The following is a 24,250-nucleotide window of genomic DNA, read 5'->3' as shown; positions in this document are numbered from 1 at the left end:
CGGGGGGCGGGGGGGTCATGCCCCTGGAGCGACCCCTCGCCGCCCGGCCCCTCCTGAGGGCGTGAGGGGCCCGGGACACACGCATCCTCCCCGGGACCCAAAGGCCAACCTCGCGGGCGACCGCGGTCTGTGGCGGGGCCTGTGCCGCCCGGGCAGCGGGGACAGGTGACCGAGGACGGAGCTCCCGCACTTGTCCCTGCCGCCCGGCCCCGGGGAGGGCGATATCATGACGCCTCTGGGTCTGCCCGGCGCCGACCCGGGGTGCTCAGAGCGGTGCAGGAACGAGGTCACGAGTGCGTTCGCTGCAGCAGCAGAAGCCGTTTGGCAGCGGAATGTTGAACGGAACGTATGGACGGACCGCACAGGAGCCCCTGTGCCGGACGGGGTCCCACGGAGGGTCTGCGCCCTCCCCCCACCGAGGGACAGGGGCGGAAGCCACAGGGGTCGTCAGAAGACCCGGTTGGGCGATCACAGGGACCCGCCTTGCGGGGAATGTCTGTCCCGCACGCCTTCACCTCCCTGCTGCGGGCGGTGACGAGGCCAGCGCGGTCAGGCCGTGTCTCAGGTGGGGATGCGCTCCGTGGTCCCTGGCCCCCGGGGCGGGGGGGCCGTGCTCTGATGAAGGGGGTCTCCCCGGGGCAGGGCTGCTGTCCCCGCACACGTGGCCTCCGCAGGCCTCTCCCTCCGCTGGCGGGAGGCAGAGTGGGGACCAGTCTCCCCCGTCCCTCCGGACTTCAGGACCACACGGAGGTGAGCCTCGGGCCGGCGGGTCCCGGCATATCCATCACCGCCGGTGACCGTTCTTCCCCCTCGCTCAGATTCCCCCCGTCCCCAGAGGGCACTGACCTGCCGGTCGGAGCGGTCACCACGTCAGAAGGGCTGCCGGGTGGCCCGCACTCTGGGTCAGGCTGCTCTGGGAGGGCGGGGGGGTGGGTGGCCGGACGTGACCGCGGGGAGCCAGCGACAACGGTGGCCTTTCACTCAGGAGGAGGCACCTGTGCGGGCGGCAGCTGCAACAGAAGAGGACGAGAGCCCGTCACCTCCTGGGACACGCGGCCCCGGCACCACCTGGTCTGGCAGGAAGGGCTGACCCGGTGGCTCTTCACCGGGCACGGTGCCGGGGCCCAACGCTTTATTCTAGTGCTGCTTTTTCAATCTCCTTCTTTCTTTCAAAAGCTATAGCGTTTCAGGGGCGCCTGGGTGGCTCCGTCGGTTAAGCCTCTGACTCTTGATCTCAGCTCAGGTCTCGATCCCGGGGTCATGAGTTCAAGCCCACGTTGGGCTCCGTGCTGGGCGTGAAGCATTTATTAATAAATAAAAATTACAGCATTTTACAATTTCTCGTAAAGTATACATCACGTAAGATTTTCCACGGTGTGCATTTCAGGGGACTAAGGACACTGGCAGCGTTGGGCCACCCACCAGCCCCATCGTCCGCCTCCTGAAGTCTTCATCCTGCAAAACTGAAACTCGGTCGCCATTAAACAGCTGGCCCCCGGGCACCCACCACCTCCTTTCTGTCTCCGTGCACTTGGCTCCTCTCGGGACCTCACGGGAGTGGATGCTGCAGCCTCTGTCCCTTTCTGGCGGCTCACTTCAGTCGGCATCTTGTCCACCAGGCTCATCCGTGCTGTGGCAGCCGTCGGGCCTTCCTTCCTTGCTAAGCTGGGTAATATTCCGCTCCGTTCCTCCACGGATGGGTAGGTGGGCTGCTTCCAGCCCTTGGCCGTTGCGGACGATGCTGCTGCGAATCTGTGCGCGCGGGTGTCTCCTGGGGGCCCCGCTTCGATGCCTTGAGGTGCGTAGATCCAGAGCCAAATCGCCGGATCGCTGCTATTCTAGTCTGTTGTTACCTCTTACCCGTTTTTCTCTCGGATTTTTGGTCTCTCTCTTGACCGTGGAAGCACAGAGTTGAGATTAATATTTTATTTGTTCGTCTGATTTTTATTTCCTATTTGTGACTTTTCCTTTATTCCTGAATCCTACTCCTGTGTCTCCGTTGTCTTCCTCCGCCCGATTTTCGTGACTAGTATTAGCCCTTGGTTGTTTCTCTGTTCTTGGCTGTGCTTACGTTTCTGTAACTGAACTGTCAACGTTCGATGTCCTTTCATTCCCAGTCATTACAGGTGAAGGAATTGGGGAGCTCATCCCAATTTCCACCTTCTTTCCCTGTTCTTTACATTGTAGCCAGTTCTGTTATCTCACCCTTCCATACTGTTTTTTAATCTGCGTTTTCCGGTTCGACACATTCAGTGCTCACCTGGGCCTGCGGCTGGGGTTGCCCATCAGCACAGATGTTCTCCAGCACGACTCTCAGGAAGGAAGGGCTCGTGGGGACAATACTCCCTTCGGTCTTACCTGTTGGCTTCTTTGAAAGTAATGTGCCTGTGTCTCTGACTGCCTTAAAGATCTTCCTTCTGTCTTTGGTTCCCTGTGGATGGTCTGGGCATGGTTTTCTCTGTATTCCCCTCTTCAAACACTCGTCTGTCCTGTTCTCTCTTTCCCCTTTCTGGCTCTCCAAGTACACGTAGGCCTTTTCGTTATGTCAATTTGTCTGTTACACTTTATTTCTGTGTTTGTTTTTCTTCTTAAGCTGCTGTCTGAATGCTTTCTTTCTTTTTTTTTTTAATTTTTTTAACGTTTATTTATTTTTGAGACAGAGAGAGACAGAGCATGAACGGGGGAGGGGCAGAGAGAGGGAGACACAGAATCTGAAACAGGCTTCAGGCTCCGAGCTGTCAGCACAGAGCCCGACGCAGGGCTTGAACTCACAGACCGTGAGATCATGACCTGAGCCGAAGTCGGCCGCTCAACTGACTGAGCCACCCAGGCGCCCCTGTCTGAATGCTTTCTACCAAACCAGCTTCTGGTCCGCTAATCTTCTCTCCTGCTATATCCAATTAGCTGCTAGATCTATCTATCTATTCAAATGTTCATTTAAGCCATACTTTTCAGTTGTATAATTTCCATGTGAACCTTTAAAAAAATGTTCCAGCTCTCCAGTGGGATTTTCCACCTTGTTAGCTACTATCTTGAACACAACTCATCACTATTTTTTAAAGACCGCATCTGATAACTCTAATGTCTGGGTCATCCGTGGGTTTGCTTGTACAGTTTTTTCTTTCTTTTGGTCCAGTTTCTTTTTTTCTTTTTAATTGTTTTTAACATTTATTCAGTTTTGAGAGAGAGAGAGAACGTGGGAGGGGCGGAAAGACAAAGGATCCGAAGCAGGCTCTGTGCTGTGAGCACAGAGCCCCATGCGGGGCTCGAACTCAGAAAGTGTGAGATTACAACCTGAGCCGAAATCAGGAGTCGGCTGCTTAACCTTAAGACTGAACCACCCAGGCGCCTCTGTTGATGTCTTGATACATCTATGATAGAAATTTCACTGGGATGCCAAGCACTGATAGAACAATTGTCGTGGCTCCGGATGGCATTACCCTCGGGTACAGGAGGCTTACCGCTTTCTCTGGGAAGCAGCTAGAATTTAGGCAGGTGAGCTAATCCAATATGGAGCTGACCTCACTCAGCTGGGGTCCACGTCTCATTAACCAGGCTAGTGACCACGTCTGCTTTGACAACACTTCTGCGGTCTGGCGCTCCAGGGTTCTAGATCGAGAGGCTGGAGTTTCCCTGGGCTGTTTCTTGTTGGCATGCCTTGAATTCTAGATTTCGTCTTCAGGGCCTTGAGACAGGCGAGTAGCGTGTGAGGTGAACTGCTCAGAATTATCCAGCCGCTGATGTTTGAATCTCTGCGAGGGCAGGAAACCTAACGGCGCTGGTGGTTAGCTGACGGCCACTCGTGATTCCGCGGGAGCCCCGGCCTGGCAGGGAGGACGCCTGTGCCTGGTCAGAGTTCTCCTGCTCCTTTGCGCCGGGATTTCGAAAGATGGTCATTGTTGCAGCATTGTGGGGACGGTAAAAAAGGGACAACAAAGCAAACGTCAGTATTGCAGTGGTCACCGCCATCACGGTCTGAATCTGTGTCGCCAAATACTCCGAGGCCGTTGAAAAGGAGCGCGTGCACACACACACACACAAACGAGGGCCAAGAAATTTTGCCAAGTGAAAGAGTGGAGGACCAGTCCTTCAAATATGACATAGTTCATGGGAAGTAAAAAGAACCTTTGAAGGTCGATATGGATGCACGCACGTGTCGGGGGCGGGAGGTTGGTGCCCTGCTCACGGCTCGGCCAAGACCCGCTCCTGCTTTAATTGTTCTGGAGGTTTCAGACAAGTGCAAACGATGTTGTAATTAGTGCCTACATCCCATCATGCAGAATCTGTACCCTATTACCTGAGCATATTTGCTTTGTCTTTTCCCCCCAGAAGTACACCCGTCTCCTGCAACCGCTAACCCACAGAAGCAATCCAGCTACCCTGCAGAAACACTACCTTGAGGGTGGTGTGCCTCTTCCTTTCCACGCGTCCACAGAAATCCTAGAGTTCCTTGAACCGTACCCTGAAAACACATCTATCTCACACGCAAAGAGACTGGAATATGGGGAGCAGGAGTTCTCTCGGAGTCTCAGAGCAGTGAGAGCTGAACTTGGAGCCAGCCCGCCTTTCTGGCCCGGCCAGGCCTGTGCCGTGGGCTCTGGGGGGCTCTCAGGGAAGGAGGGATGTGCCGGACGCTCACAACAGGACTCGGTCTGGCCTCAGACACAGACTCTGCGATCCCAGGCCCAGGATCTGCCGTAAGTTCTCATCAGACACCCTGCATAGGTTGTAGAGGTCAGACTTCGGAGAGGATGCCTTTGGACCACCTCTGTCTTGTCTGGGGCCGGGACAAGGGGCTCTAGAACCTTGCAGCATGCCCCAGATTATCTGTGTTTTCTGGATCCTTCTGGCTGGGATGAACGCCAAGGATGTGCACTCAGAAAAACAGATTCGCCTTTCCGCCCTCCAGATGGAGTGTGCTCATTAACCTTAATTACCGGGCAGGCGCGTTCCCTCCGGCTCCATTTCAGAGAGAGGACACGACACCCAAGAGAGAGTGGAACGCAGAGCTCAGCCGTGCTATGGGAGCTGAGGAGCCGGCCCCCCCGGAGGCCCGCTCAGGGGTCCCCAGCATCACGGAGTTGTCCTTGAGCATGGAGCCTGCACCAGCCAAGGGGTCCATCTGCCACCTTCTTGGGGAGGCGGGAGGTGAACCGGCTTCAGTCAGGGATTCTGGGTGGGAATGAGCCTCCAGGGAAATGGCTCTGGGCTTCCCGGCACACTTAGCCCAGCGCGCGGTCTTGGGATGGCGGGCTAGTGGCTCCAAATGGAGGCGAGTCCTGCCCAAATGCCACGGTCCAAATATGGAACCTGGAAGTAAGTATCTCAGTCGGGGCTTCACGGAAAACTAGCAACAAGGGTACACAGATCCGCGATTCGCGTGTACATTCGTGTCCCAGCCCGGGGCTGGGGTGAAACACTCAGGCCTCGCTGTCTGGGCCGGTGGGTTTCTTCGTCTCTGCGCCCGTGTGTGTCTTCGTCCGCTGGGGGGGACGCGAGCAACGGAATGCCAGCTTCTCCCAGTTCTGGAGGCTGGAAGTCCCGGGGGAGGATCTGGCGGGTTTGTTTCTTCCTGGTTTGTAGATGGTCACCTTGTCACGGCGGCCCTGCCTCAGTGTGTGCGCGCAAAGAGAAGGAGACCGCTCTCTCTTCTCTGTGTAAGGCCACCGTCTTATCAGAGTAGGACCCTGACCTTTACGAACTCATCTGATCTCCTGAAAGCCCTCTCTCATCACACTGGGTGTCAGGACTCCAACAAATGAATTTGGGGGCGGGGGGCACAATTCGGTCCGTGGCCACGTATGAGTTCCCCGGGGAAGGGTCCGAGTCTGGGGGGCACAGGGAGGCCTGGGGCCGGGCCGGGCCCGCACCCTGCGGGGGGTTGGTAGATGTCCGGAAGATGAGGACCAGTGTCTGGCTGTGGTCCCACAGACACCGATAGTAGGAGGACGGGGTGACTGCAACAGCCACTTATTGTTGTGGGGAGAAACGGCGGGCCGTGCGGACTCGGGGAGCTCATGCAGATACGCGGATGGGAGCTGCTCACGTGCCAGCACCAGCCGCTTCTGTAAATAGAAGAGCCATTGGGAAAGAGCCACCGGGAAAGAGCCATTGGGAAAGCCGAGTCAGGGTCACGTCCCCAGATGGCAGACGGGTTACATGCACGGCGTGTGCTCAGGACAGAGCAGTCATCCGGTGTCTTAACCTCACACCAATCACATTGTCCTGCGTGCCTCTACTTGGTGGCCTCCCTCCTCTGTCAGGGGGATTAGCAGACCGGTCAGAGGGAGGGATGGGTGCGTGTTCAGAGATGATTAAGACGGTGACATCTTCCAGATGGACGAGAGGCGTGGAGGGGATAGGATCCATGCAATATTGTGGTTACGACTTGTCTCCCGATATTCATCCGTTCACTTAGAAACAGAGTGCGCGAAAGCGGGGAGGGACAGAGCGAGAGCGAGAGAATCCCAAGCAGATTCCGCATCGTCAGCAAGGCCTTCCAATATTGAAACCTCTCTAATCTCTAAGGAACCTTCCAGAACAAGGAGGCAGAATGAAGCAGCGGTGTTTTGGATAAAAGGCAAGAGAACACGTCTGCCAAGAGCATGCCTCGTCACCGCGCCGTGCCTTGATGAGCCCTCGCACGGTTCTGCTGTGTCATTCCATGATAGATGCTGCTGCGGCTGGTGTCCCTCGGATCTGGGGTTCCCTTCATGCAGCGAGCTCAGCTCCCAGCCTCCGCGCGGCTTGCTCCCGGCAGCTCACATCTACGGTTTCTTACCAGCCAGCCCTGGGGTTACTGCAGCTGCTCCCTCCCGTGCGTGCAGAGAGCTGGGCGTCCCCGGGAGCTTACGACACCCGTGCCCTCAAGGGCCCTCCGCCCATCCAGATTGCAGAAGACGCTACCATCAGGACATTCGCTGTCAGGAAAGCGTGTGCTGGACGGGAGGCGCCGGGGGTGGGACCGGACCGCCTTCTGCCAGTGCCGTACAGATTAGCTGGGTGGCTCTGGGATTCCCCCAGCCATCTCAGCAGAAGCCAGGAACAGAAATGACATCCTCCAGAAAAGACCTTTGGAAGACTGTCCCGTGGAGTAGGGAGAAGCCCTGTGACACACATGGGCAATACACACAGGCTTTGAGGCTATTATACCAGTAGAAACGCTACCAGCGTGGGCCGAAAAGGACAGAGAAGAGATTGCATGAAAGGTGGCTGCTGGGCTCTCAAACTTCTACAAGCAGAACACAGGCTGGTAGGGACAGTTGCCATCAACGTGTCCCACCCTTCAGGAACACAGAAGGATGATCCTTAGGGCAAGGGCCTGGGCCCAGACGGCTACAGATTATTCCCAGGCCCTGAAAACGAATGGCTTTCCTGGTGGAGTTTTAAAACGGCTCCTTTCTTTAATTCGTTTTCTCTTTTGAAATGGAAATGTGTGTAACTGTTATCCTGTGCCTGTCCCACCAGTGTATTGTTGGAGCGGATAACTCATTTTCTGGGTCCCCACAGGTAGAAAGGGATTTGCCCCAGGATAGATCATATGCAGAATATCACCAACACCTAACTTAGACAGTCGAGAAAAGATTTTGGGTTCGGGTTGATGGTGTAATGGGTTGGAATGGGATGAACACATAGAGGATGGACTGGAATCTTTGGAGGCCAGAGAGTGGGCTGCAGGAGGCTGAGTAACGGCCCCGCAAAAAATCCATAGCGAATCTTTGGGACCTGCAAATGTCACCTTAAGTAGCAAAACAAACTTTGCAGATGTGATTGAGTTAAGGGTCTCGAGATGGGGGGATTCTCCTGGGTTTCCCGGGCCGCACGGAATCACAGTTGTCCTTGCGAGAGCGACGCGGGGGCAGCTCTTGACTGTAGCGGGGAAGGAAACGTGGCCGTGGAAGCAGAGAGGGGGCGATGGGGCCAAGAATGGGCTCTCCCAGAAGCCACCGGAAAGAACCAGCCTCAATTCCTGCCCCCCGCCCCAGACTCATTTTGGACTTCTGACCTCCAGGACTGGAGCAGCCTGCAATTATGTGGTTCCAAAACACCCGGGCTTGCAGCAATTTTGTGCACAGGCAAGAGGAAGTCACAATCCTTTTGATTCTGACATCCGGTCTCTAAAAGGCATAAAGCTATTTTTGCCTTCTTTCCCCATGATTGGAGAACCGGAAACCAACCAACCAAGGGCACACAAGAACACGATGTCTGGCTACTGGACGAGGGGTGACTCACGAGCAGGCTGTCAGAAAAATAAGCTTCCTTAAAAGGGAACTGAAAGCCAAAACGAGGGGGAACGTGTATACCGGCTTGGGCGCCGATGCAGTCAGACGAGGCAGCCATACAGCTGGGGAGAGGGGTGGGGGGAAGACATCGCACAAAGACGTGGAGAGCTGCCGTGGTGGGGAAACTGAGGCATGGGCCCTGGCTCCAGAAGCCCCAGCTCTTCCCCGCCTGCTGACCCACCATGCACCACAGCAGCGAGAGGCCAGAGCAAGGACGTCGGCCGGCACCCCAAGACACAATGGGAGGGGACAGGGCAAGGCCATTCTTGTCTTTCCACTAAAAGATCTGTGTTTTGAAGTGACCCTAGTGAACTTCTCTTCCTCACAAAATCACTCTCCAGGGGCGCCTGGGTGGCTCAGTCCCTTAAGCATCTGACTCTTGATTTCGGCTCACGTCATGATCTCACGGTTCATGAGATCGAGCCCCGCTGTGGGTGGGATTCTCTCTCTCCCTCTCTCTCTGCCCCCTCCCCCACTTGCTCAACACTGTCTCTCTCAAAATAAATAAATAAACTTAAAAAATAAGATAAAATAAAATAAAAGATAAAATACAATCGCTCTCCAACATAAAACACCTTGAAAATCACCAAAAAGCCAAGGGTAGCACCACACTTCTCCAGAATGCTGCGTGAGGCAGTGCGACGTCACGGGAAAACTCAGACTCCGGAGACTCACTGTTGACTAGCATAGCCCCCGGAAGACATTGCCCCATTCAGTCCCAGTCCCCTTGCCTGTAAGATGGGGGTGTCCTGGGGGTCCTTTTCCAGGCCACGTCTTCCCTTCGCCCGTGAGCACAGGACAGAACATACCTTGCAGGCTTTCAGTTACTCCCGATCTGCTCCGAGCCTGCCCGCTGTCTGTTTTACCTCTCGGGTATCCCCCCACGTTCGGGGGGACCCCCACATTCGGACCTGTGCCTGCCTGGATTCAGCTTGCTTCGGGGCCCCCTCTGTTTGTCAGCACCCGTGTTCGGCACATGACTTCAGCGTGCAAATGCGGATGTGGGGTCCGGGCCACCTGACGTCTGCTGTGCTGGGCGAGAGCTGCTCTGGTTCATCTGTCCCTCACTCTGTGTCCCCGTCTGGCCTGAGCTTTGTCCCCACGGGCGACAGCATCCCCTGAGGCCCTCCCCACAGCGGCCCCATCTGTGCCTTCCACAGCACGGCTCCAGCCCACACCTGGCCCCAGACAACCCCGACCTCTGGGGCAGGAGGTCAGGGTCCTGTCCACACTCTGCTCCGCTCGGTGCCTCTGATATTTCCAAGCTTCCTGGGAATTAACGAGAAATTTTCTTATCCCACAAGTAAAGAAAAACAAGCGAATGCAAGTTATCTTCCAGCCCTTCAAGCAAAACAAAACGGCTTTAAGACGCACCTTTTGCACCACGAAAGGAGCCAAAGTGAAGAATCCAAGGGGAGGAAACCAGGAAGAGAAGATTAAAACCAGCAAGGCAATAATCTACAGCATAGACAACTGTAATACAGGCAGATACACGGCGACGCAAATGTTAAAAATAATTAAAAAAAAATTTTTTTTTTCAACGTTTATTTATTTTTGGGGCAGAGAGAGAGCATGAACGGGGGAGGGGCAGAGAGAGAGGGAGACACAGAATCGGAAACAGGCTCCAGGCTCTGAGCCATCAGCCCAGAGCCCGACGCGGGGCTCGAACTCACGGACCGCGAGATCGTGACCTGGCTGAAGTCGGACGCTTAACCGACTGCGCCACCCAGGCGCCCCAAAAATAATTTTTTTAAATAAAACTTACATAATCTAAAGGCTTTATCAATATAATTTGTATCTAGAATTCCATATTATTTCAATGAAAGTTAGTGGGGGGAAGTGGAAGGAAATTAGAGCACGAGCCATTTTTTATATTATCTGGGCAGGCCAATAAGTATTATTTTAATATTGATAGAAAATCACACGTTCAGATGTGTTTAAACATTTAAAATAACAGTGGTGGAATGAGAGGAAATGTGTGAGCAGTATGGCTGATAAGCTGAATAGACATTTTGATGGCCGACGTGTTATTTTCGAGTACACGCTTTTCAAAACGCACGTTTTCAAAATACATGTTATTTTCAAATATCCACGGAACACTTATAAAATTGATTTAATATAGGGCTACAAAGAAAAACGGGTACGTTTTAAAAAGTGGAATTTGGGGGGAGCGCCTGGGTGACTCGGTTGAGCGCCTGACTCTTGCTTTCAGCTCCAGTCATGATCTCACGGTTCGTGAGATTGAGCCCCGCGTGGGGCTGTGCTGACGGCTCAGATTGCAATTCTCCCTCTCTCTCTCTGCCCTTCTGCTTGCTCTCTGTCTCAAAAATAAATAAATATTACAAAAAAAAATTTTAAGCGGAATTTTTATAGGCTGTTTTCTGACCACCAAAAATTAAGCAAACTAACAAACCACCAAGCCATTTGACTTAAATAACATTAAAAAGGTAATTACCGAGGGGCGCCTGGGTGGCTCAGTCAAGCGACCGACTTGGGCTCAGGTCATGATCTCACAGTTTGTGGGTTCAAGCCCCACGTCGGGCTCTGTGGTGACAGCTTAGAACCTGGAGCTTCGGATTCTGTGTCTCCCTCTCTCTCTCTGCCCCTCCCCCGCTCACACTCTGTCTCTCTCTCTCTCTCTCTCTCTCTCTCAAAAAATAAACATTAAGAAAATTTTAAAAAATATATAATTACTGAGTTTGCTAAAAAATTAAGCTGCAATTACAAAATACTCAGAAAATCATTCTAATGAGCATAGCACCTATTAAAATGTACAGGGTGAGGGGGACAAGAGCTGTTCACTACATGCAGGGGAAAGATCGTACCTTTCATTATTATGAAACAAAAAAATGAGATTCAGTGAAACAAGGCATCCGCTGAAGCAGTTATATAAACAGCCTCGAGAAAATCCAGAAGATGAGATTAGTAGAATTAAGAGGAAAAACGAATAACTCGCAAAACAGAAAACCAGCTGAATTAAAAATAAGCCATGAAGAAATCTCTGAAATAGTTCGAACTTGGACACACGTCTGGTAAGTTTATTCCGGGAAAAAAAGAGAAAGGGCACATGCGAATCTTCAGGAAACGGATCTAAGCACAGATAAGAAGGTTACAGACACCAGGCAGCGCTTTGTGAAACTCGCCACTGCGTGTAAAAAGTCAATGATCTGTTTTCTAGAACGAGAGTGGTCAAAACTCACCCAAGATGTAGAGAAGCCCAAACGACACAACCACCACAGGGATTTGTCGACAGTTGTCTGTTTGGCCCAGGTTGGGCTGGTGTGCAGCGGCCAGGGCAAGGCCAAGTCCGTGGTCTGCATGGGCATCGTGGCGTACCTGGGGCTCCCCGGGGTGGGGGCACCTTTTCTTGTCCTGAGAGCTGGGGGGGGCCTGGCGGCTTCTCCCCTGTATATTTATGTTCCTCCTGGCCACGCAGGGGCTGCAGAACGACACATGTCCTGGGAACACTCCTCTCGAATGCTCAAGCTCCAGCATCATCTACTTGGAGTATGTTTCTTGCGATTAAGAAGTCCCCAGGGTGCTTGCTTATGACCAAAGGGCTAGTCTGCTCATGCCTTCCAGATGGAGAGTCCCCTTGAGGCCAAAGGAGGCCACAGCACCGGGAAGCTGGTAGACAGCGGAGTCCACTCCGGTCCCCGTGGTAACAGCTCCTTCCGCTCAGGTGGTCCTGCGAGGGAGTTTCCCAGCATTCCTCAGAGTTCTGCCAGGAGTCTCTGGGTTCACCCACACACGTGGGCCATGTTCCTGGGGCACAAGCTGGCCTCCAGGATGACCACCTGGGACTGGCCCAGGGGCCACAGCACCAGGGACTGGAACCATTCGTCTCTCAAGATAACCCGACTCCTGGTCCTGCCCCCAAGCCTAATGCCTTCATCCCCATGGTGGTTTTATGTCAGGGGCCGTGTCGTCATTTAGGAAAACCGTGAACTGCTGAAGGTTTCTCTCACTCGAATCCTGGTGGGAAAGGGGGTAGAGACTGGACCCATTTCCCTTCCTGGGGCTCCCAGGCTCCTCGTGCAACTATGCCAGCCTCTCCCGGCATCTCCCAAGCTCTGTCATCAGCGCTGGTGCTAAATTTCCACCTTTCTGGATGTCCTGCGTCACAGAACCGACGTGGCCCTTTTATTTTTATTTATTTATTTTTTTAAATTTTTTTTTTAACGTTTATTTATTTTTGAGACAGAGAGAGACAGAGCATGAACGGGGGAGGGTCAGAGAGAGGGAGACACAGAATCGGAAGCAGGCTCCAGGCTCCGAGCCATCAGCCCAGAGCCCGACGCGGGGCTCGAACCCATGGACCGCGAGATGGTGACCTGAGCTGAAGTCGGACGCTCAACCGACTGAGCCACCCAGGCGCCCCCAACATGGCCCTTTGAAATGTCGGCCTTCGTCTCCGCTTTCATCACAAAACTCTGAAGACTGTGCTCCAGCTCTCCGGGGCGGGGGCTCCACCAACCTGCCCGGGGCACGCGTTTCCTGTCTCTGTGTCTACTCGGCATGTGGCAAAAAGGGACACTTTGTTTTGATAGTATGTCCCCCAAATTAATGAAAGTCCCCTCCTCAAGCTAGACAGCTTGGTTTCCTGTGTCTGCAGGGCGGACGGACAAAAGCCTGCAGTCTTGAGAACGAGGGAAGAGATGTCTCTTTTCCAAAGAACACGCTTCGTATGTTCCCAGCCTGAATTGAGACGTTCACCCGCAGCGGGGGGCTGCTGGCCGACAGCTACTCACCGCGATTGCGGAAGTCATCAGAGCCTTGGTTTTTGGATCAGCGGTCTCGACACAGAATCAGAGGCAAAGACTTCTTCGGTCACCCGATCCGGTGCCCGCAGGCAGAATCAGGAGACCGAAGCTCGGAGAGGCAGGTGATCCGATCCGGGGTCCCCCCGACGGGCCCCGAGCCCTTGAGTTCCGGTGGTGGGTGAGTGCACGCCTTGTCGTCACCCCGGGTACCTCCCACTAGACTCTGGTCTGTCCTTGAGTCCCTTCCGGTGGCAGAAGGCAGCTCCGGTGCCAGGACATGAGGGAGAAAACTCATCTCGTGTTTCAGTCTGTGGCAACGATGAGCTGGGCCTCTGTTCGGCGATGGGCTGCACAGTAGCACAGTCCTTGGGGAATTAAGGAAACACGTAGGAAACGAGACAAGACTGCCAGGGGTGAGGCCCGGTGCAGATCCACACGGACAAGGGGTTGGACTCCGATTCTCCAATTGGGATGTTGGCTGCGGCTTTCTGGTTAAAAGCTCCCACCCAGTTAAGGACAAAGTGGGACGATACACTTAGTACCTTACATAGAAAACGGGACGATAATGATACGGGGCCCCACAGGGTCGCTGTGAGAATTGAACAAAGTGCGTGAAGCTCCTAGCACAGTGCCTGACACACGGCACCAATGTGGCCCACGCGGTAAATTTAGCTCTTTTCGTTAGTTCTAGGAATCTAACAATGGCCAGGGTTTCCCAAAATATACACGTGTTTTTCTCCTTTGTCTCTCAATAGATCTTCACGTGGAACCAAATTTATATCCTGGAACAAATCCTACTTGGTATATTATCTTCTGACAAATACGTGGCTGGATTTTTAAAAATTTTTTAATGCTTATTTATTTTTGAGAGAGAGAGAGAGAGACAGACAGAGCATGAGTGAGGGAGGGGCAGACAGAGAGAGAGGGAGACACAGAATCCGAAGCAGGCTCCAGGCTCCCAGCTGTCAGCACAGAGCCCGACGCGGGGCCCGAACCCACAGACCACGAGATCATGACCCGAGCCGAAGTCCGACGCTCAACCGACTGAGCCACCCAGGCGCCCCAATGGTGAACCCTCTTGATCTAGAACGTCAAGACTTTCTTCAGCTCCAAGAAATTTTGTCTATTTTTTTCTTTTCAATATCCTCTTGGGTCTACCTTTCTGGTCTTATGACACAGACACTGAGTCTTGGGACTCCCTGTGCCAGGCCTGTTTTTCTCTTATAGGTTGTCCTTTTCCCCACACCGCTAACCTTGAAGGGTCCCTCCGTTGTTTCAGCCGGGTTTCCCGCTACTCGCGGCCCCCGTTTATCCTTCTGTTTTGTCCACAGAGCTTTGAATCTCAGACGTTTTCCCCTCTTCTCACGTGGTTGTTAGGTCAGAGTAGCTTGTTCTTGTATGGACTGGCATTTTAACACTTCATAAAATCCGTCTTCCTGGGTACCGCCACTGAGATTTAATTTTTCCTCCTGTTCCCTCATGGCCTTTTTTTTTTTTTTTCTTAATTAAAGGCCATTTATTCCAAATGCGTCGGGCTCTGTGCTGACAGCTGGGAGCCTGGAGCCTGCTTCCCTAGCCGACTGGTGTCCTTCCACAGCCGACTGGTTTGATCCACCTTCTCTAACAGCCAGGCGGCGAAGTCCCTGGTGCACGGGGACTGATGGGGAGTCAGCGCAGGGGTGTTTGGGCCAGAAGCCAAAGCAGATTAACGCCCCCTCCCCTCCTCTCACCCCGCCATCAGGGGAAGACACAGAAGCCAGTCCCCAGGTGCAGTCGGTACAGAAGGACCGGGAAGGCGGCCTGGTCGGGCAGCTCCCTGTGGCCTTTGGTGGCGGGTGGGGGGGCGGTCATAGCCCCTTTGTTGGTCCTCTGCTGTCCGCTCCTCCGGACCCAGCTCTTGAGGTCTTGTGAGGGTGTCTGGGTCAGGATGGAGAGATGCTTGTGGGGAAATAGGGAAGCGATTCCAGGGAAGGCAAAAAAAAAGAAAAAAACGAGAGAGAGAAAACTGCACTTTTGTAGTCTTCCTGTCCACGCGCGTTTGCTGTGGTGGCCCCAAGTACCCCTCTCCCCTCGGCCTCCCTGCCTCTGCCCTGAGGACAGACCCTCTCCTTCATTTCCAAAGCAGTCCGTGCGTGAGGCCCTGTGGCGAAGGCAAGTGGCCCCAGGTGAGACCCGGCCCGGCGCTCACGCTGCACATTCTCAGCGTCCCCCAGCCCTGCCGCAGGCACCTGGCGCTCCGACCCTGCGCCTTCCGTGCTCCGCTGGGGGCAGTGACACCCCGCTCTCCGTAGGGCCAGCCTTGGACACCGGGGTGAGCGCTCGGGCACTGATAGCCAGTCTGCTGCCACCGGCGTCTTGTCTTACGGAAATCCCGACGGTGCCCCACGGAGGCTGCATTTTAAATCTATTTTTCGCCTGGTAATTTCAGTGGGATACACAGAGCGGATGGAAGGAAATGACCAGTCGATTCATCATTTTTAAATGACCGGGATCCCCCCCCACCCCCACCGCCTTGCTTGTCTGTCTGTTAACTGGTTTGTTCTTCCTAGTTTATTCATAGGGTTCGTGGTTTATTGAGATTTATTGAGTGCACACGGCAGATGTATTTAAGATTTACTTCTGTCTCGTGAAATACGTCGGTTCCTACATGTTGCCCCTGACTTTTAAATTTCAGCTTCTTCCTTAATGTCATAAAACGACCACGAGCACAGCAAACTTGACACGAAAATGCACGTCTGTTTCCCACAGCAGGTTGAATGCCCTTTAGAGGCACCTGCTGTGCGGGCAGCGGGACACTTATCGATACCTCGTCTCCCACTTCATGCTTTTAATTTGTTTTAACTTTCCTTTTAAGGTTATTTATTTTTGAGAGAGAAAGTGTGAGCGGGGGAGGGGCAGAGAGAGGGAGACACAGAGTCCGACGCAGGCTCCAGGCTCTGAGCTGTCCGCACAGAGCCCGACGCGGGGCTCGAACCCACGAACCGTGAGATCACGACCTGAGCCGAAGTCGGACGCTTCACCGACTGAGCCACCCAGTAAGTTTTCTGTTTATCTTTTAAATTGATCAGCGTTAAAATGTTTTTGCTGCCTGGGTTTGCTTACACTCAAATAAGCTGATGTTATCCGTGACAAAATGTTTTTAAAATAATAGTAATCCATTAGGAGGGTGGCCGACTTTTGTCTCTTGAGGTTTTTACGGGGAATCTCAGTGTAATTACTAAGAACAAGTAAATCGAAGAGATGTAAAATTTTTTAATGTTTTTAGGTACAGAATTGTGGAATCGTTGCATTGCACACCTGAAACTGGTAAGACTGCACTACGACACTTAGAGCTAAATAAAGAAAGTAACGAAAGAGAAAAGGTCTTAGGCAAAAAAAATGGTTTTTGGACAGCGTGTGATCTGATCGTTGACTGGGTCAACCCTGACGGCCGACGGGGTCGTTCTGCTTTGAAATGTCTCTTTCCCGTGTTAGTATTTGCATCCGACTTCCCGGCCCACAGGGGTGACCCCACAGCCTGACTCTGCAAGCTGCAAGCTCTCCCTCCACACCTCCTCTCCGGCCTCCTCCTCCTCCCCAGGCAGACGGCCAGGTGCGCGAGCATCGGGCAGTCCTCAGATCCACTCGGTGTCCCCAGGGGCCATGCCGGCTTCCGCTCCCTGGAGGGGTGACCGCTGGGCCGTGCCTGGTCCCTCCCCGACCTTCGGGGGGTGGGCCCTTTGCCTGTTTCCAGATCCCGACCATGAGCTCCCTGTCTCCCAACCCCGGGCCTCTGCGCCTCTCACGTTTGCGTCACGTAGTGATGTGTGGGTGCCCAGAGGGGCACGGCCTCGGGCTCGCCATCACGTCACCTCTGTGCCATTTCTCCTGCACATGGTGCCCCGGGCGGGCTCCTCTGAGGGTCCCACAACTTCCCTCGGGTTAGCCCAAGAGTGAGCCACTGGGCCAACACTTGTGAGCCCCTCACATGTAGCGGGTGTTTTGAAAGCCCGTAAGGTGAGACCCCGAGACTAGTGTGAGGCTGGGACACCTGACAACCTCACTCTCCTTGTCCCCTTTCTCCTTCCCACAGTCTCCTCGGCCAGGGGGACAGTCAGGCTCTCTGTTTCCTCCACAGGCGTGCTCCACGTCTGCACTTGACATGGCTGGGGCGCCCCGGGGCAGGCACAGACCTTGAGAGGCAGTGTCAGGAAACTTACGGAGCAATTTGACATTGCGGTGGCATCCAGTGGGTGCTATCAGACTCTCTCCTTGGACGGGACACGGACGAGCCGGGTATGAGTCACACGGTCCGTGCTGAGCGTGGGTCGTGCACAGTAAAGCCGTGTGCGGGTCTGTGACAGATTGGAAACCCAGGGGGGGAGCCAGCTGGAGAGTCTGAGGAGCCCTGCTCTACGTCACAGTCCCCTTCTGTCCCGGGGCCCCCAGCGCTGCGACCTGGCCACACGGGGGTGTGGGGGCGTCCTCGCCGGAGGACGCAGAACTCTGTGATCGTGACGGTGCAACGGAGATTCACCTGTGCCAGAACATCCCGTGTTCCCTTGGCCTTCTGGCTTTCCAGAGCAATACCGACTTGACGAACACATTCCAGTAGGGGACAAGGCTGAGTGAGCCACGCTCCGCGCAGCGGGTCATAGGCCGGTCGGGCCGGCTGGGGGAGAAGGTCAGGTGCACAGGAGTACAAAGGATACATATATATAGTTTGAAACGTCTCTTTTACATGTATCTCCACCCAGTCCGAGATACGAAAGCTGTCCTCACCCAGGGACCTTGGTAGAAAACGGATGACAGTGTGGATTTTCGCTGCCGGCGGTGACATTCTCTGTGTAAACAAGCAATTTCATCCCAAAGGCCCGCTTCCCAGCTCTCTTTGAGCGGCCTTTCCGCCGTGATGGGCCTGCGGGGGTCAGTCCCGGCTCCCTCCAGCATGCGGGCGAGGGCTGCGGTCCTAACTTCCTGAGAGTCATACTTGGGCACGTCTCTTGTCCCCTCAGGAAGCAGACGAGGCATCGGACCTGAAAACCACCCACGCCGCCAGCCCCGACACGCGGAGAAGACGCGGCACCCTGAATTCACCCGGAGTTTATGGCATCTTTCCCCGTGTCAACCACAAAACACAAAACAAATTCCGTCTGATCCAGCAACTCAGCGACGCACCTGAAGGCAACCCCAGGCTCCCGAGGAGGACGCGTCATGTGCACGGACGGCACGCCCGGCCGGTGGGGGTGGGGTGGGTGGCGACAGACGAAACCAGGAGCCCCCCATCTCTGGACCTCGGGGCCACAGCTTCTGGTACGCCGTGTTTTCAAAGAAATGGGTCCATTTTATCTCCATGGTCCAACTTCCTGCGAGAACCTGTTCATGCTTCTCTCTTAGCATTTTCCAACGTCTTGAGAATCCACTGCAGCGATGCCTTGGGAGTCCCGATGGGGGCAACCTGCACGTTCTTTCCGTTTTCTACACCGGTTCACGAGTTTCAGTGATATTTTCTTTTCCTCAAAATTTATCTATTTATTTGTTTATTTATTTATTTAGAGAGCCAATAGGGGAGAGTCAGTGAGACAGAGAGAGAACGAGAGAGAGTCCTAAGCAGGCTCCACACTGTCAGCACAGAGCCCGACACCAGGCTCAATCCCGTGGCCCTGGGATCATGACCTGAGCCGACATCAAGAGTTGGATGTTCAACCGCCGAGCCACCCAGGCGCCCCCATTGATGGTTTCAAAAAGCTCACTCCAGGCTTTATTGTACATTGGCTTTCTATGGGATTGATTTCTACCCTCACCTTCCCTGTGCCCTTCCTTTGGTTTTCTTTGAGTTTTCTTTGCCGTTCTTTTTCTGGTTGACTCTGTTGGAAGCGTGCATCCCTTGAGGCTGGACCTGCCTTCTCTCCCAACTGACACACACAGAACTACACCCTCCCCCATGGTACTGCTCCGACGTGGGCTCGACGTACTTTCTAATTTACGTTGTGATTTCTCTGTGACCCATGGGTGGTATCTATTTCTTAATTATTTTTTAAATGTTGATTTATTTTTGAGAGAGAGAGAGAGAGAGACAGAGCACAAGTGGGGGAGGGGCAGAGAGAGAGGAAGACACAGACTCTGAAGCGGGCTCCAGGCTCCGAGCTGTCAGCACAGAGCCCGACACGGGGCTCGAACCCACGACCCATGAGATCACGACCTGACCCAAAGTTGGATGCTCAACTGACTGAGCCCCCAGGCGCCCCTAAAAGTGTCTTGCTGGGGCACCTGCGGGGCTCAGTCGGTTGATTGTCCGACTTCGGCTCAGGTCATGATCTCATGATTTGCGAGTTTGAGCCCTGTGTCGGGCTCACTGTGGTCAGCACAGAGCCTGCTTCAGATTCTCTGTCCCTCTCTCTCTGCCCCTCCCCCTGTTCATGTTCCGTCTCAGAAATAATAAAAAGAAAAACATTAAAAAAATAGGAAATAAATGTGTATTACTTATTTCCCAAACATCTAGAGCGATACGTTCCTGGGATTGATACCTAGTGTCATTCCGCTCCAGAGGCTGGTCCCTACCTCTCCGTGTCTGCCCCACAGTCTCCAACAGGGCGTTCTCTCAGTCCCTAAGGGGCAAGGACCCCGGTCCTCAGTGTTCCCTCGATGTACCTGACGCACTTGGCCCCTCCAAGCCTCAGCTGGGAGACAGAAAATCGGGAGACACAGACCTCACTACCCTGTCTTGTACCAGCCTCCGCCATGTTCGTCCGGCCTTTCATTCCTTCCCCTGGGCCAACGCGTCCTTCTCGAATGCAGCTAACATCTCATTAAGGACGTGGGCAAAGCTCTAAGCCACAGCAGAAATTTATGCGCCAATGCCTCTACATCGGTTTGTGATATGCTAACTAAAAAAGGAAATAGGGGAGCTTGGAAAATTTCTTCTCAAGAAAATAACCTGACTCGCAAGGCTATTATCCTGCTGCATAGTCATATTTTTGATTGTCAGGAACCGACTATTAGCATGGCCTTTCTTCCCGCACGCCCGCTGGAGCATTCTGACCCGCTCCCAGGCAGGCTGTTGCTTCGGATGAAGTTCGCACACCCGGGGACGGGAAAGAGAAAAGCCCACGAAGTTTCGCGGGAAGATTTCCCACCTTACAACAAGAGAGCGGGTCTGCGCGCGGTGAGGACAGCGGCTGCTGGTGTCCGGGCACAATTCTAGTTTGGAGAAGGGTCCCAGGCGGGAGCAGTGGCAATGGGGTTGCTATGGTTACCAGGCTGAGCCGCTTCCCTTTCTCAGGGGCCTGAGGATGTGGGGCTTCTGGGGCCACAGTGGGCCGGGGGCAGGGGGACCCACGGGGGTTCTGGGGAACGCGAGTTCCTGTGTTTGGAGGGACGGGCGTGGGGGCGGTCAAGCTACAGGAATGGGTGGAATCTGACCTCGACATTGAAGGCCCAGACGTGCAGTCGGCCAGCGGAGAGGTGCCGAGGCTGTGAGCTCGGGTGGTGGCGGGACAGATGAGCAGTGTGGGAGCAGGAGGGGGGATGCCTGGTTCCGGGCACCCCCCCTTCCCTGGATGTCCAAGGGGTCACACGCTCCCCTTCGTCCTAGACCGGACCAGACATTTCTAGGAAATGAAGCTAACCTTTCTTTCTTTCTTTCTTTCTTTCTTTCTTTCTTTCTTTCTTTCTTTCTTTTTTTATTTTTCATGTTTATTTTTGAGAGAGAGAGAGAGAGAGAGACAGAGCATGAGCAGGGTCGGGGCAGATACAGAGGGAGACACAGAATCCGAAGCAGGCTCCAGGCTCCGAGCTGTCAGCACAGAGAGCCTGACGCGGGGCTCGAACCCACGAACCGTGAGATCATGACCTGAGCCGAAGTCGGACGCTTCACCGACCGAGCCACCCAGGTGCCCCCTAACGTTTCTACTTTGATTGCCATTTCATTTGTGCCCTATATAATTGCTGACCTCTTGCATTAGTAAACACCGACGACCAGCCTTTCACAGAGCTTTTAAACGGAAAAATATCAAGCCTTGTCGTCCAGACCATGACATCGGGTTGAGGGCGAGGGCAGGCGAGCCGTGAGCCCCGCAGAGCAGGGCCGAACAGCAGCTCTTTCTCAAGCCGCCCTTCTCAGCCCGCTGAGGCCTCGGGCACAGGGCCCCCCGGACCTGTGCCGCTAACTGTGCGCCCGCCCCACCCCCCCAAAACACAACCAACAGCCTCGGCAGGAAGCTCCTTTCATAGTCAGTGCGCGGGCCGTCCAGGTCTTCCCGGCGGAGTTCAAGCCCAGCGCCCTCCCCCGTGGAAACAGCAGGTGACGGCACTCCGCGCGCTTGTTAGGACAGCCACGTGGCTGAGCTCACGTCCCGGAACACAACGTCCAGGCTCAAATTCCCGCCACGCGTGTGACACCACACGGTGATAGAGTTTTTCCAAGTCTCGGTTTCCTTGCCTTTAAACTGGGGATAGTGATTCCCCCATGAACTTGCTGGATCTGTGACAACAGATGGGGACAGACGTCGAGAGTGCTTAGCACAGTACCCGACACAGAGTAGACACGCGGTGCAAATGTCGGCTGTTGTTTTATGTTTGATTGGACGGCTCCCCTCGCGGGCCTCGGTCCCCCAAGCGGGCTGCGCTTGTCCTTCGGCCCGCAAACCCTGCCGGGCTCTCGGTGGCGGCTCCCCCAGAACACAGCCAATCACACAGCCAATCACTGGGTACCCTCTGCCAAGGGGACACCCCATGCTGACCTGATCCCCCTTGGAACATGTCCCTGCACCCAGAGATCAGAGGCTAAACTGCTTCCCCCCCCCAGTAACTCAGAGTGGCAGGGGTGAGCTGCGACACACGGGCGTGGTTGTCCCCGAGAGTGACTCACCTCCCTGAAACTCCAAGGCGGGCAGCCGCAGGGGCCCCGCAGTTCCTAGCCGCGGGACTCCTCTGGACGCGCAGGGCCGGCCTGTGGGTTCTGCAAGGGCTCGGGAAGGGGGTCGCCGTCACCGGGCTCCCCGCCCACCCCTCCACCCCCATAAACAGAGGAAAGGGGTGTCCCTCGGGACAGGAGCCAGTCTGCTGTGGAGAAGCCGAAGGACCCTGAGCAAGCCACGGGGTCTGCTGTCCTCGCTCCAAAATGAGCAGGTTGTCTCGGGGGCCGCAGGCCTCCTGTGCAGGGTGGCACGCATCAGACAACGGGGGACCCCCAGCCTTCAGTGCATTGACGGGCCTCCTGGGGACAGGGCTGGGGGCAGGGCAGGTTCTGGACACCTGACACTGGGAAGCTGCTCCTGTGAGATCAGGGCAATAAATCACTAAACATTTTTGTTTTGTGGTTTTGTTTTAATTTTTTTAATGTCTATTTATTTTTGAGAGAGAGAGACAGAGCGGGGGGCTCGAACTCACGGACCGTGAGATCATGACCTAAGCCGAAGTCGGATGCCCAACCGACTGAGCCACCCAGGCGCCCCAAAACATTCCTAAACGAAGCCAACAAAACCCAAAGTTTGGCTTTTGCCGGAAGATTGACAAGACTTCTGTTTTCTGTAGGGATGATTTTATAAAACTAGTTGAAATAGAAAGAGATCAAATGTTATGCAGCTGGGTCAGTGGTTAATTTTTTTAAAAGTTAATATTTTTATAAATTTTGTGACACCTGTGGTCTCTTTAAAAACATTCTTAAGTGTATTTATCTATTTGGAGAGGGAAAGAGCACACGCGTGAGTGGGGGAGGGGCAGAGAGAGAGAGACACAGAATCCCAGGCCGGCTCCAGGCTCTGAGCTGTCGGCACAGAGCCTGACACAGGGCTTGATCTCATGAACCCTGAGATCATGACCTGAGCCGAGATCGAGAGCCCGACACTTAATCAACCGAGCCACCCAGGCACCCCTCTTTCTTTTTTAATTAAAGAATGTTTAGATGATTTTAGTGCTTGCAATTTGCTGTGATAGATTTTCTCATTCTAAATAAAGACTGACTTTCATGCTTAGTTTTGTTTTCATAACTTTGACCTGCTTTGTTAGGGAGGGTTCCCGTGCTGCAGACACTTTCGGGCTCATGAAGCCTGGGTCTGGCCCGTCCTCCTGCCCCGGGGGCGACTAAGTTCTCCCTTGCTAGACCTTCCTCGTTTCCGTGCCTGTCCCGCCAGGCGACCCGGGCCGGGTCGTGGCTGGGATCCCCGCACGAGCTGCCCCGCGAGCCCGCGATGTTAGACTGAACCACCCGCTCGACGTAAGGCCGCACCGCCCGCCAATCCCTGCCTCTCGCACACGACAAGCTCCCAGCAACGGAATCAGTGGAAAGTCTCCCCGTGAAGACTTCCTTCCGGAAGTGCTGAGAACTTTCCAGACATCTGTTAAGGGGAACGGGATTCTAGAAGCTAATTTGTTTCCTTGACTCACTGAATGAAGCTCTTTAAAATGCATCTGTTTATTGGAGACACTTTGTACAAGACAGAAAAATCAGTGGCAAATGTCACATTTAAATGAGAACAGATCCAATGAATAAAAGCTCAGGCGGCCGTTAACGAGGGACATTATTTTGTTGTAGGCAGCACAGGATCCTAAGTCAAGGACACGCGGGGACACAGAGAAGTCCCCAGGAGAAACCTGGCTTCCTTGCCTTTCTGTCCTGCTGTGTGCCAGGCCCCGAGGGCATCCTGCCGGGGAGACAAGCCCCGCGGGGTGAAAAGTGCCCAAAGACAGCAAATGCCAGCTGCCGTGCCCAGAATCCTGACACTGGCATTGTGCCACACCGCGTGCGCCCGAGGTGCCCTCGCCGAGGACTCGGGACGGAGTCACGGTGCCCCTGCTTTGGAAACAAAGACACGAGGTCAGGACCCAGCCAACGGCCGCTGACAGGGGCAGGCGGGAGCTGAGAGCTCATCTGTGGGCAGCAACGCCCTGGGTACCAGGGCTCCCCGCCCCCCACACTCCCTGGTGCCCATGGCGGGAGGAGCCCCCACAGACTTTGGAGAAGTGTCCCCACTCTGGGGGCAGTGGGTTTTGGGTGGAGGCGGGGATTTGCCGGAAAGGCATTCCTGTTTGAACAGGACAGACTTCCCAAGGCCCTGGGCACTCCAGGCAGAGGACGAGTCTTTGCTCCCCTCCCCTCCCCCTTCTCCCTCCCCTCTTGCCCCCCCTTCTCTTTCCCCTCCCCTCCCTCCCCTCCCCTACCCCTCCTACCCTCCAATTCTTCCCCTCCCCTCACCTCCCTGCCACCTGTCCCTCCTTCCCCTCCCT

The 24,250-nt window shown here is 54.5% G+C and overlaps 1 protein-coding gene and 1 long non-coding RNA gene across 4 annotated transcripts in view; one reads left to right on the top strand and one right to left on the bottom strand.

Annotated features, from left to right (window-relative positions):
- Positions 1–24,250, bottom strand: part of CTXND1 (cortexin domain containing 1) — a 36,910-nt gene that overhangs the window by 968 nt on the left and 11,692 nt on the right. For all 3 annotated transcript variants that reach the window (XR_015253004.1, XR_015253005.1, XM_086711752.1), the window contains exon 2: positions 847–1,010. The gene's annotated coding sequence lies outside the window, so the exon portion shown is untranslated. The remainder of the gene's footprint in view (positions 1–846; positions 1,011–24,250) is intronic.
- On the top strand, positions 30–4,908 carry LOC147580511 (uncharacterized). Its single transcript, XR_015253006.1, has 2 exons — positions 30–2,376; positions 4,330–4,908. It is a non-coding gene; the product is annotated as an uncharacterized LOC147580511 (long non-coding RNA).

This window comes from Puma concolor, chromosome B3 (assembly GCF_028749965.1).
Source record: "Puma concolor isolate L17-30 chromosome B3, mPumCon1.1.hap2, whole genome shotgun sequence".
NCBI classification, from domain to species: domain Eukaryota; kingdom Metazoa; phylum Chordata; class Mammalia; order Carnivora; family Felidae; genus Puma; species Puma concolor.
The sequence above is the reverse complement of the archived record's forward strand: the minus strand, read 5'-3'. Positions and strand labels throughout refer to the sequence as shown.